The sequence below is a fragment of the Triticum dicoccoides genome, chromosome 5B (assembly GCF_002162155.2).
Source record: "Triticum dicoccoides isolate Atlit2015 ecotype Zavitan chromosome 5B, WEW_v2.0, whole genome shotgun sequence".
In the NCBI taxonomy this organism is placed as follows: Eukaryota; Viridiplantae; Streptophyta; class Magnoliopsida; order Poales; family Poaceae; genus Triticum; species Triticum dicoccoides.
In genome coordinates this window covers 708,291,542-708,306,185 of record NC_041389.1, presented here as the reverse complement: position 1 = coordinate 708,306,185, position 14,644 = coordinate 708,291,542, and the positions used below count along the sequence as shown (strand labels likewise).

The following is a 14,644-nucleotide window of genomic DNA, read 5'->3' as shown; positions in this document are numbered from 1 at the left end:
GCCCGAAATAACAAGAAGTATGCTATGCTAACGTCGTAGCCGGCCTGCCTCAGACTCGCCGGAGCTGGAGGAGGAGGAAGAGGAGCATCAGCCGATTCCTATGGAAGTGGTGGACCCAGAGGAGTACACGGAGGCTCCGGAGGAGGACGGCGTAGAGTAGCCGCAGGAGGAGCTGGCGCCGACTGGACATGGAGGACGCCATGGCGGGGTTCACGAGCGCCCGAGCAACAAAGATGGTGCAACAACAGGCAATTCTGGAGTCCATCCAGGATGAGGCCTATGTCGAGGCATACCGACAGTTCATTCAATAAGAACGGGTGGCGACCGGCACACTTTTCGCCGAACTTGACGCGGAGGCGGAGGCCGACGAAGAGGAGCCGCAGAAGCCGGAGTTGCGGCTGTTGCCCATGTACCTGAAGCCAGACACACATAACTTTTTCCAAATGCTTCATCATCATTTTTCGAATATCTATTCGACATTTTATTCAAAATGCATGATTAGCATTTTTATATACACGGTAAAGAAATTCATTTTTAATACCCGACCAACATTTTTTCTACACATGTTCAACATTTTTCTGAATGCTTCATCAATATTTTTAAAGACTTGTTCAACATTTTCAAAACTTTTTTGTTGAGTGTTTTTTAATATATATATATATATATATATATATTTATTTATTTAGAATATTTTAAATTATAAACAAAAACAAAAATAAACCAAAAACAAAAAAAGGCTTCACCTGCGGCGCGCGTGGGCTGCCATCTCGCTCGCCCCTTTAGCGAGTCGGAAGGTCAACTCGATGAAGATGGGTTCTCCTATTTAGTGCATAGGTCGCGCGCGAGCGGAACAGGCGAACGCCCATGCTCCCCCGTGCGAAGAAGTGGGCCGACCCATATTTGCTCCTTTTCGGTTTTAGGAAAACATTCAATTTTTGTTTATCGCAATCAAAATTCGGCCATCATATTTTTAAAATGTTCATGGAACTTTTCTAATATGTTCAACATATTCAAAAAAATTAAAAATGCAAATTGGTTCATCGAACTAAAAAACAATTCATCATATCCAAAAATGTTCATGTATTTTATAAAAATGTTCATCAATATTCAAGAAATGTTCGTTGAATTTTCATAATGTTCTCGAATTCAAAATGTGTTCATCAGATTAAGAAAATTGTTCATTGATTTAAATTTTGTCCATCAACATGCAGATTTTTGAAACCAACTTTTGAATCGGTGAACATTTTTTGAATCAATGATTAAAATTAATGAATATTTTTGGAATTCACGAATTTTTTTCAATACGCAACATTTTGTTTTCCAAAATCATGTTCATTCTTTAAACTATGAACATCTAATTTTTCTGGAACATATTTCGAAAGTTCTCTTTCTTTGAAATATGGAAATTGTTTTAAATTTGGAATTATTTTAGAGAAGAAAAAATCAAAAAGCTAAAAAAAAAGAAGTAGAAAAACTGGAGCATAAAGCTAAAAGAGGTGGTGCGCTGACATTGTTTGCCACCGACTCACGCAGCAAATAGGAGCTTACATATCGGGGCGTCCTTTTTCCCTTCTTGCCGCGAGCAACTAACAAAGTACTCCACTGGAAGCCCCATAAGGGTCATCTAGGGTGGGCTGTGAGCGCGCCAAGTGGCATGCTCTCAGCCGCCGTCACGTGTTGCTCTCTGGGCGCTATCTTTTAATTTTATTTATTTATTATTTTTTCACGCGTGTTTTCGGCTTTTTAGATGATTTTTTTTGGTTCTTTCCGCTTTTCGGTTTCTTCCGGTTTTTCTTAGTTTTGGACCCAAAAAATTATATGAAAAAACAAGTTTTCTTTCTTTTTTTTCCTTTCATGAGAGGCACATTCGTGCCTTTTGAAAACGGAGAAAAATATACCGAAAGACACGGATTTGCTTTCACGAGAGGCACAATTATGCCTCTTGAAAACTAGGGAAAACGACCTTAAGAGGCACAATCATGCCTCTTGAAACCGGAAAAAATATCCTTTTTCGTTATGCGAGAGGTATGAATTTGCTTCCGTGAGAGACATAGTAGTCTCTCTCGAACCAAAAAAAATGTTTTTTTCCATTCTATGAGAGGCACGTATTTAGTTCTCGTGGAAGCACAAATTTACTTCCGCGAGAGGCACAGTCGTGCCGCTTTCAGTAAGAGTGTTGAACCAAACAAGGAGCAGAAGGAAATGACAAGCGGTTTTCAGTAAGATATTCTCTACAAACACTAAAATTATCGGTAACAGATAGTTTTGTGATAAGGTAATTTGTAACGGGTAACAAGTAACAAAAGTAAATAAGGTGCAGCAAGGTGGCCCAATCCTTTTTGTAGCAAAGGACAAGCCTGGACAAATTCTTATATGAAGGAAAACGCTCCCGAGGACACACGGGAATTATCGTAAAGCTAGTTTTCATCACGCTCATATGATTCACGTTCGTTACTTTTATAATTTGGTATGTGGGTGGACCGGTGCTTGGGTACTGCCCTTTCTTGGACAAGCATCCCACTTATGGTTAACTCCTATTGCAAGCATCCGCAACTACAAAAGAAGTATTAAGGTAAACCTAACCATAGCATGAAACATATGGATCCAAATCAGCCCCTTACGAAGCAACTCATAAACTATGGCTTAAGCTTCTGTCACTCTAGCAACCCATCATCTCCTTATTTCTTCCCAATGCCTTACTCTAAGCTCAAACAATGGTGAAGTGTCATGTAGTCGACGTTCACATAACACCACTAGAGGAAAGACAACATACATCTCATCAAAAATATCAAACGAATACCAAATTCACATGACTACTTGTAGAAAGACTTCTCCCATGTCCTCAGGAACAAACGTAACTACTCAGAAATCATATTCATGTTCATAATCAGAGGGGTATTAATATGCATTAAGGTTCTGAGCATATGATCTTCCACCAAATAAACAACTAGCATCAACTACAAGCAGTAATCAACACTACTAGCAACTCACAGGTACCAATCTGAGGCTTTGAGACAAAGATCGGATACAAGAGATGAACTAGCGTTTGAGGGGAGATGGTGCTGGTGAAGATGTTGATGGAGATTGACCCCCTCCCGATGAGAGGATCGATGGTGATGACGATGGTGATGATTTCCCCCTCCCGGAGGGATATTTCCCGGGCAGAGCAGCTTCGCCGGAGCCCTAGATTGGTTCCACCAAGGTTCCGCCTCGTGGCGGCGGTGCTTCGTCCCGAAAGCTTGCTTTTAATTTTTTTTTCCAGGGCGAAAGACTTCATATAGCCAAAGATGGGCATCGGAGGCCTGACAGGTGGCCCACGAGGCAGGGGCGCGCCCCCACCCTCATGGACGGTGGGTGGCCCCCCTCTGGTATTTTCTTCACTTAGTATTTTTTATTAATTCCAAAAATAACTTCCGTGGAGTTTCAGGACTTTTGGAGTTGTGCAGAATAGGTCTCTAATATTTGCTCCTTTTCCAGCCTAGAATTCCAGCTGCCGGCATTCTCCTTCTTCATGTAAACCTTGTAAAATAAGAGAGAATAGGCATAAGTATTGTGACATAACGTGTAATAACAGCTCATAATGCAATAAATATCGATATAAAAGCATGATGCAAAATGGACGTATCATTCAGCTCGGTGATGTCCTCGCCTTCTTGATACAACAAGACGGTGAGGTAGTGGATGAGTTCTGGCAGCACGACAGTCCACCCACATGTCAAATTATCAAAGTAGTGAACACGAACCAAACCAACATGATAAAAGTGACTAGATGAAATTCCCGTGTACCCTCAAGAACGGTTTGCTTATCATAAGAGACCGTTTTGGCCTGTCCTTTGCCATAAAAGGATTGGGCTACCTTGCTGCACTTTATTTACCATTCCCGTTACTTGCTCGTTACAAATTATCTTGCTATCAAACTACCTGTTACCAACAATTTCATTGCTTACAGAAAATAACTTGCTGAAAACCACTTGTCATTTCCTTCTGCTCCTCGTTTGGTTCAACACTCTTACTTATCAAAAGGATTCAATTGATGCCCTATACTTGTGGGTCATCAGGTACAACCCTTTTTTGTGATCCTCTTACATGCTATCAAACTTCAACTACTCCCTTTCACTTTCGCATTCTCTCTGTGCATCAACAATGACCCGACGAAGATCATCATCGGGCACATCGTCTGGTGCCTCTTGATCTTCAGATTCCCCCGATGCAGTATCACCGTATTCAGGGAACATAGGATAGTTGTCATCATCCTCTTTTTCGTCGTTGTCTTTCATCATAACCCCAATTTCTCCGTGCTTGGTCCAAACATTATAGTGTGGCATGAAATCCTTCTCAAGCAGGTGGTAGTGAAGGGTTTTCGAGTGAGACTAATCCTTCGTAATCCCTTAGACAGTACATGGACAATACATAAAACCTTTCTGCTTGGTTGCCTCAACCACATCGAGATATGCAGGCCCGTAATGTAGTCGGAGGTGCGTCGGTCACCGTACATCCATTGCCGGTTCATCCGAGTGCATTATATAATTAAGTGTATCAAAAACCATTACAGAACATCATGAATAGGGAAATTACCAAATTAAAACAAGTTCATCAAGACATTAAAACCAAACTACAGTAGTGATCAAATGTTATTACTGAAAAAATAAATACATAAAGTTCATACATAGGTCTCATAGAACAACATAAAGCTTTCTAGAGTATCTAATTAAAACATACATTGAAACTAACATACAACTATGTAAAACATTTAAATGGAACAACAAATGCGATCAAAATCGCAACTAAAATAACAATTGATCAAACAACATGTTGGTACCAAGCCTCATTATTAATGTCATATTTTCTAATCTTCAAGCGCATTACATCCATCTGGATCTTGTGATCATCGACGACATCGGCAACATGCAACTCCAATTTCATCTTCTCATCTTTAATTATTTTTAATTTTTCTTTCAAATAATTGTTTTCTTTTTCAACTAAATTTAACCTCTCGACAAAAGGGTCGGTTGGAATTTCCGGTTCACATACCTCCTAGATAAAGACATCTATATCAAGTTGGTCGGCATAATTGTCATAAACACTAAATGAAACAAATAGTTATAAGAGTTAATTACCACATCCGAATCATAGACCGGACGAGAGCCGCCGGGGGCGGATACCAAAATCATGACACTATATTATAACAAACAATAATAAAAGTAAGAAAATCATACACGTAGCTATCTAAATCATACAAGTAAGAATTTTTTTTCTTCTAAAAAGAAGATAAGAACAAGAGGTTCACCACGGTGGTGCCGGCGACGAGATCGACGAGGGCGATCAACGGCGGTGACGACGGGGACGGGGACGGCACCCTACACATGCGCAGACTCTAAGAAGTTAATTTGAGCTCAAATTGTGCATCTAAATCAAAAGAACTCCCACATACAGTCCTCCAGTAAAACCCACAAACCACTCTCCTTCTAGAGCATTTGAAATGAGTTAAACTAGCAGGGAGAGATGAAACGATGAAGTTGCTATCCTTTTAGAACACTTGTGTAGTTGGTGCACCGCCAAACCTAGACAAATCTTGGAGAAAATGTAGCTTGGAGGTCGAACTTGGAGAGAAGAAAGCTTAATTAAGTGTGGCTCCGGCATTTCATCGAACACCTCATGTGCATATACAGGCAAAAAAAAGAGTAGCCCACACCTCCACCCTTTCACGGCCAAAAAGAAAAAGAAGATGGAGGTGGGGGGAGGGGGGGGGGGGGGATATATATAGGCAAAACGTTAGTCTCGGTTTTGTATCTAAAACCAGGATAAGTGTCCTACCATTTAGTCCCGACTCCTGTCACCAACTGGGACTAAAGGTCCCAGCCAAACTGGGACAGATGCCTGCCGAGGCCTGGCCGGCGTCCGAGCCTCTCAAACCAGGACTGATGCTCTGATCTGCTCAGGATCAAAGCTCTGATTTCTACTAGTACCCTCGCCCGAACGAGCCGCTGGGATGACGTCACCAGCCGAGAGCGTAAAGAGTGGCAATGAGCACGTAAACGTGGCACGTTCAGGATTTATTGATTCTGAAAATAATAAGCACGCAAGCGCGCCCGGAACGGGTCTGGTTCGGCTGCTGTGGCGAATAAGCATGCATGCATGCATACAGCGGTGGCGCCAGGAATACTATACGCCCCAGGCCGACCCAGACAACCTTCAAAGCACTGTAGCTTGAATTAATGTACGCTCGGTAATGTCCTGACGAAGCGCTGTTACCATGGAACGACATGATGGGACAATGTGGGCCAGCTGCATACATTAAAGCTGCGTTGTCTGACCGATGAGCCTATTCCTTTCGCAAATCTTGAGGTGTGTGACGGTGTGATACCGTGATCATGCGAGGACGAGCGCTCCTTCCGATTTTCTTGGGAGTGAGGCCTTACACTAGCTCGGAGGCGCGGATCGGCCGGGATGGCATAAGCTTGTGCAATGCATGCAAGTGTGGAAAGCACCGCACCGAGATTGAGTGAGCCGGTTTCCTCGATCTACTCTTTTGTGCGGAGAAGCTATGGTTTTGCTGCTTTGGCCGCGTATGCATGCATGATCACACTGGATCCATTTTAGCTACGGACTAGGAGTAGATCATTGCTGCGTTTTGATCCTTATTTCTTTGGGTCATACGTTTTCCGGACGGAGGGAGTAGCTACATACCCGGCAAGGCAAGCAGGTAGCTAGCCAGGCCAGCTAGGGTTACACGCACGATCTAACAGACGCGCACATGCATATTCCATTTTACGTTCGGATTGCTGCGCGCGTTCCATCTTCGGGTCGTAGTCGATAGTACGTAGGGCCGGTCATACATACAACTCCTATCCATATAAGCTAAGCCTAAGCTAGCTACGTACCCAGGCAAGGCAAGCAGGTAGCTAGCCAGGCCAGCCAGGGTTACACGCACGATCCATCCATCTCGTGCCCTAGCTACTGCGTACCTAGCTAGCTCTGCGATGGCCGACGGCAACCTCCTTCCTCCCGCCGGCTACGCCTTCGACCCAGCCGAGCACGAGCTGATCACCAAGTTCCTCCGCCCACGGATCGCCGCCGGACCGGAGGCCTTCTTCGCCAGCCGCCTCATCCACGAGGCCGACGCCTACTCCGCCGCCCCCGGCGACCTCGTCGAGATGTATCAACACGCGCAAGGAACGGACAAGGGCGACGGGAAAGGGGGCGTCTGGTACTTCTTCACCCCTGCCCGTCGTCACCAGACCAACAAAGGCGGCCGCGGTGGCGGGAGGCGGCAGCGCGCCGTGGCCGACGCGGGCGAGGGTTACTACTGGCACTCGGAGAAGGGCGGGATCCCCGTGCTAGACAACCAAGGTAAACTCGTAGGCCATAGACGAAACCTCAGCTACGTCAAGAAGTTGCCGGGAGAGAAAGAAAAGATCAGGATCGGATGGTGCATGGCCGAGTACGGCCTCTACGCCGACGACAAGCAAGACGACCTCGTGCTCTGCAAGGTCTGCGTTTCTCGTCACAGGAGCGAGACGACATACGACGAGGTAATCAATGCTCCCGGTTCTAGGAAAAGGAAGGCCGGCGACGTCCAACATCCGGAGGCTCCACGTCCCCAGACCCCACGCCGCCAGGAACCGCCGATCGTCCAACAACCCGGGATGCTTCACGAGTATGGGCGCTGGTTCATGTCCGACGAAGGCGAGATGATGTTGGCCACCGGAGCAGTGGACGACGGCAGCGTGGATCCAGGCGGGTTCTTCACCGACGACATGCTTCAAGATTTTCCCGAGCTCCACGACGCTGTGGTGGCGCATGGGTTCTTCCCCGGCAACCTCGACGGCAAAGTCCAAGAAGGCACTGGCGCCGCAGAGGATGAAGACGACGCCTTCCGGTGCACGTTGGATGAGCTGCTCAGCTTTTGCGACGACACGGCTGTGGCATGCCCCACGCCAGCGCCAACTATTGTCTCCCCTGAGAGTGGATCGTTCCACCACGTGAGGGCCGAATGTACCTTGGAAGACTGCGAACTCTTCAGCCAGTAGATGATGCAGGATATAGAAGATTGTGTAGCTCAATGCTATACTTAGCTAGCTAGTGTAGCTTTGATGTATGTCGTGAACACGCAAGATATTGTTGATTGTATTGTGATGAACAAGGCAGCAATTCATGTGCCGCAGATTAATTGATTATTCTTTTGTTATATGTTGAGTTTCTCTGTTCTTAAGCTTGAAATCTTGACTAGTTAATAAAGCATGCATGATGAGATCAGCGCACTTTGATGCTCCATCATGCATGGTAGATGTAAGAAGATGTAGCTAGCATGATGCTTCTATAGTGTTTTGCTTATCCATTTTGTGAGTTAACCGTATGCATATACTCTCGTCCATCAGCACATGATAATTTTCTACTAAGCAGTTTTTGCCAGTTTCTCTGTATGTGCATACTCTCGAAATGTATAAACGTTGTTTGTTTGATTAATTATGTTTTTTTAGAAAAGGAGGATTATCCCCGGCCTCTGTATCAGAGTGATGCATGCAGCTTCTTTATTAAGCAAAGTGACCGAAAAGACTGCGTTCCAGAATAAGCTCGCTAAAAGCTAAAGAAAAATAGAAAAATATAATATGCCACAATCGTTGAAAATAGAACGAGATAACTAAATACATTCATGGAAGTCGTGGCAAAAAAAAAATCTATTTTCGAGTGTTAATTGTTCTTTTTTCCATGAATGTCATTCCCTGATGAAACCTGTCAAGCACTTAAAATATTTGTCATTCTTTGCCACCAACTATTTTTTTTAGATTTTACTGTTCATGGTGGTATCATAAGAGCTAAAATTCGGATGGGCACTTACCAACACTTTTGTCATGAATGCAAGTGACATTGACATACATGTGATTTTTTCCGAACATTTGGTATCTTATTTGCATTTTTCGGATTTAGTATGAATTACTTATGAAGTTTTCAAATTGACGGTCAAGCGGTTAAAGGGCAAAAGCACAAGACGCCAAAGTGGGTTGGGCAAGACCATGTGTTTTTAGAAACTATGGGCAATTCTGACGAGGGGGACACAACTAAGGGTATAAATCCAATTATCCCATTTTATAAATACACATTGAACACTTTTTTGATATATGATGATTATTTTCTTAAATACATGATAATATTTTCAAGTTAATTTTTGTTATTTGATACATTCTATATTTAACTTCTAAATCACTCTGCATGCTAGCTTGCATCAAAACACGCTGATGGCATTATCCAATTTCTAGTTCATCAAGTATTTATTTCATTCTTAAGATAGAGAGACTGAATTAGTAGCCATTGCTAGCAAATAAACTAGCAACAGATCCATGTTTTTAGGCCAAGGTTGGCCAATAACTAACTTTTTATATGATTTTTTGGCCAAACATGTCTCCTTTTGTTTTACAATTTTTTGCTATAATATATAGAAGGTTGGGAGATCTCAAGGTGGGTTGTGACACATCTGTACACCCTTTTCGAAAAACTCTTTTAACAGACCCGCCACTGGGAGGCAAATACTATATATCACTTGTACCGATCAATAGCTAGCACACGCCTACAGAAAAACTGAGAGCAGCCATCGCCCGATAAGCACACACGAATTGGTTACTTTCTGGTTCATACGCTAGATCTCTTGTTCCTTTTCCTCCCGGATTTTTTTTTACGATTTCATAATTTCCCTTGTTTTTGGCAGGTTTTTGTGTCTGGTTTCTTTTGTGTTTTTTTTTGCATTATATTTTTTCTTGATTTTCTTTTATTAGTTTTCGTTTTCTTTATTTCCCCTTTTCTTGTTTTCCTTTTTTTACTTTTCCTCGTACTTTATTTTACTTTCACTTACTTTTTTTTTATAAAATAAACATTATACATGACATTTTATCATATAATTTACATATTTTAAACACATGATGGATACTTTTTAACGCACAATTAATATATTTTTCTGTGATGGCTATTTTTTAAATACAGATAATATTTTTCAAGTGTATTTTCTGTCTTACTTGATATATGTTTTTTTCAAATTTATGTAAATATCTTTTTAAAATCATGGCCACTTTAATAATTATATGAATAGTTCCTAAAATATATGAACACTATATTTAAATTCATGAAATTTCTTTTATAGATAAATGATTTTTGGAAAATAAATGATTTTTTTCTATATAGGTCAATCGGTTTTGATAGTACAAGAACATTTTATTTAGAATAGTAAAATAAATTTTCAGTTGTATTAGATATTCTCAAATGAGTTAGCAATTTTTATTTACGCAAACTATTTTGTCAAATGCGTGAAAGTTAAAATTGAACAAAAGTATTTTGGAAATATTTTGTGTATAGTATGATAAAATATACATAAGGGGAGAAAAAGAAAAACAACCAAGTAAAAATACATAAAAAGAAAAGAAAAGGGCAAAAACAATGTAAAGTCACAACAAAAATTGTATCAACCAGGACCACCCCACTGTGTGGGTGTTGTAGGTGAAAGGTGAGCGTTCGGTGAGGGACATGAGGGGTGATAGCGGACAGATGGGTGTAGCTACGAAAGGTAGTGACTGTATTTCTTGCTACAGGTGATAGATAGGACCGTCAAGGCCAAGAACCATCTAACAAAGTTTATTAACTATAGAAAAAATATAATCAAAAGTATTTGCAACATGGGCATATATGCATGGGCAATCAGATGAAGAAAATGTTGCACATGACGACCCAGCGTAGATCCGACTTATTTTTCACAGGCTAGCAGGGTCAGAACCGTCTTGGAAGGACCTTCATGAAGTAGCCATACTATTTAATGAAATAACTAATTGATATTGCTTCTTTTTCGACGCATTTTAAATGGTATAAATATCCCTCATTAATATCAAGCATGTTTTCCATCCCGGATGTTGCACATGTGCATGTCTTGTACATCTAGCAGTGGCTCACGAAATTGTGTTGCTGCTAGATTTCTTTAAACTGAAGGGTTCGTCTCGAAAACGAACATGTACAGAATCAGATTTACTTGACAAGGCTATCAAATCGACTTTGGACCTTGTGGCAAAGGAGGTCGGGTATAAGATACCTCCCCGAGGATGGCAGTGGTACTGTGATTGCATTAGTAAGAGGTTGCTTGCCGGCTGGGCAAGTCGGCTAGCAGTGATGTTAAATCTCAATAGTCAGCCTACGTTAGCTGGATCCAGGATCAATTGGCGAGGGACAACACCTCATTGGGAGTATTTATTTGTAGGCTTGATTTACTTCATATAAACGCATTGCCTAGTGTTTGCATATTTTGTTTTGTAGACGGCACCTTCTGGTCTAGTTTTGAACTTACCTTTTGAAACTAATCCTAAATGAAGCAAACTTTATCACCTGGAATAAAATTTTGAGAATTGTTCTCAAGAACCTGTTCTAGAGGATCCAGTTCCAAAGGAATGTACAAAATAAATGCGCTGCCAGTTGAGCGAATGATATATATCGCTCGCCAACATAACACCTTAGAAGGGTCATGACCTGATAAAGTGCACACGATGGGGTGGTCTCCTTTCTGGTTAATGCAACAGGTGTCTTTTTTCTTGGATAACCTCGGTTTTTTTTCTGCTTATTTTATCTTTTCTTGCTTTTGCGTCTTATTACTTCTGTTTTTTCATTTCATTTTCTTCTTGATTTATTTCTATTATTTTCTCCTTTTCCTATTTCCCCTATTTCTTTTTTCTTTTCTTTTTTATTCACATTTAAAAATCAGCATTACACATGACATTTTAAATTGCAAATGCACATTATTTAATATGCAATGACCATTTTTAACACACAATTTACTTTTTTGATAAACTAAAGATGTTTTCTTAAAGATAAGATAACATTTTTATTCGTATTTTTATTTTATATGATACATGATTTTCTTAAAAAAATCTGTGAACATTCTTTTAAGATAAATGAAACTTTTATTTTCTTAATAGATGAATATTTTCTTATAAATTAAATGAATATCTTTCTAAATAGGTCATGAATCATTTTTGAAAGTAAAAGAACATTATTTAGAATAGTCCAACAATTTTTAAATTTTATTACATATATTTAAATGAGTGAGCACTTCGTTTTTTTACTTGAACTATTATTTTGCAATGTGCAAAATGAAAATTTGACCAAGAATAGTTTAGATTTTGTATATATAAAATAAACGCAGGAGGAGAAAAAGGAAACAACCAAGTAAAAATGAATAAAAAGAACAAATAAAGCAGTAAACCACTGCAAAATCAGAAGAAAGAATTGCGTGAAGTAGGGTGACCCACAATCGAGGCATCGCGGGCGAATGTTGAGCCTTTGGCGAGGGTCATGAAGGATCCTAGCGAGTATATGGGTGTAGCGAGGAAAGGTAGTGACTGTATCGCTTGCTATAGCAAAGTCCTATTGTCCTCACGAGCTCAAATGAGCTCCGGATGAACTGTATATTCGAAAAGAAATATGAGAACATATTCAAATATTCTGAAATTGTTTGGTGGGAAACATCGACAAATCTTTTGGATGCTGGCAAGATTTCATCATGATAGAACATTCATGGAAGTCTTGGCAAAAATAACAAAATTGGCACTCCAAAATGCTTTTGAAAATAGCACGAGCATCGATTTTGTTTTTTTTCCATGATTTCCACTATTATTCTTTCATGATGAAATTTTACAAGCATCCATAAAATTTGTCAATGTTTTTCACAATTTTTTATTTTTCCTCCAACTTTTCCAGAATTTACTGTTCATCCGAGTTTGGGCTGAGAACCATAACGTCCTTGCTACAGGTGATATATAAAATAAACACAGGAGGAGAAAAAGAAAACAAGCAAGTAAAAATAAGTAGAAAGAACAAAAACAGCAGCAAAAGCACTGCAAAAATCCAAAAAAAACAAATTGCATCAACATGGGTCACTAGTAGAAAACAGGGCATCAGTCCCGGTTCCAGAGGGCGTTTAGTCCCGGTTCTGCAACCGGGACTAAAGGCCCCCACTTTTAGTCCCGGCTGGGTTATGAACCAGGACTAAAGAAGCTCCACGTGCCCTCTGTGGGGCGCACATGCAGGAGGACATTTAGTCCCGGTTTGTAACACCGACCGGGACTAAAAGGCAGCCAAGCAACAGTAGTTGCCAGGGGCTGAGGTTTTTGTTTTCCTAAAGGAGGGGTTTAGGGGTTTCATGTTGGGTTTCCTCCTTTCATTTTTGTGTTTACTCTTCAACTATTTTACATTTAGGGTTTCATTTTTATTTTATGTTTTCCATTCAACTGGACCCTAGCTACTACATATAGCAATGAAGGAACCATTAATTACACAACCTTGTCATGAACATATATAGACAGAAGTGACCTCTCTTTCTCTGTGCTTGGTCGAGCAACAAATTTTCGTATATCTATCTGATGCTACTACATATAGTACACGATCATGTATATATACAATATAATATCTCTTATGATCCCTAATATCTACCAAAAATTGCATTGCAATCCCCGATGGTATTCTCCGTCTGCAGGTATGACGTGCTCGAGAAAGAATCCGCCAATTCATCTTGGATTCCTCGTATGCAATCATGTGGTAGGAGTTCGTCCCGCTTCCGCCAGATCTAATTTAAACAAGGGGGTCAATATATATGAATGAAACTCAACAGAATTGAGGTAATAAAATAAAATTGTGAATATTGTTTATGTACTTCAAATTGTTCTGCAGATAAGCCCCGCTCAGAGATCGAGTGGCAAATGAAATCGCAAACATAGTATCCACATGCATTATTCCCGGGTGCCTGCTACAAGCACTTTACGAGAATAGAGTTCAATCGAAATGATAATCAAGCATGATAATGGTATTGAAACTAGAATCAATGAGAGATGCGCGTAAGGAGCTAGTACTACTTACTTTGGGGTGTGAAAATCGCAGCTCCTTTTTGCATTCACCCGTTACCTTGGTGGTGAACTTTTTCCAAACCCTTCCCGGCAAAGAAAATGAATACTTGATATCAGGAAATGAACGAAAGGTGCCGATGTAGTGCGATAATGATTGAACTTAATTCTAGAGCATTTCACTCATGTAGGCCCACTCCTTAGGCTCTTTATGTCTCGAGTCCAAGGCAGTTACTAGTCCCGCGTCAAGCTGAATGGCTAGCAGAATAAAGTGGAAGTTGTGCACGCATAACTCGTCAATTGCAGTTAACCTCGAGTAAGCGAAACAGAATATGCACAAGATAGTAACACTTACTTGAAGTTGTAAGGAAAGAGTATTTCCCTTCTGTTTTGTTGTCGAAGTAACGCGTTTAGCAAGTTTTTCTCAGTATCCTGGGGGTTCTTTTGTACCATATATTCATGTACCGTATTTGGGTTAATGAACCCAATGTCATAGATTTGTCCTCCTCTTTTGCATTCGAGGATTTTCAGTCTGCATAATATAGTGAGGATAATTATGCAATAAACGAGCTGAGCTAGAGACTTAATTACAGAAATAATACTTCCAGATAATAGCAGTTGACGATAGTTTTGTAGATGATGTCTTGATTGAATAACTAAAATTATTCTTCAAATTCAATGTACAACTGCTCGTCTCCATTGAAGCAGTGCTCATCTTTAATTCCCACCAAGATACTGTCGGTCCCTTCCTTGTAGGTTTCCAAGACCAGTCATGGAAT

The 14,644-nt window shown here is 40.8% G+C and overlaps 1 pseudogene; it reads left to right on the top strand.

The window, feature by feature from the left end:
- Positions 1-200: 200 nt before the first annotated feature.
- On the top strand, positions 201-8,030 carry LOC119310662 (annotated as a pseudogene).
- The last annotated feature ends 6,614 nt before the right edge of the window (positions 8,031-14,644 follow it).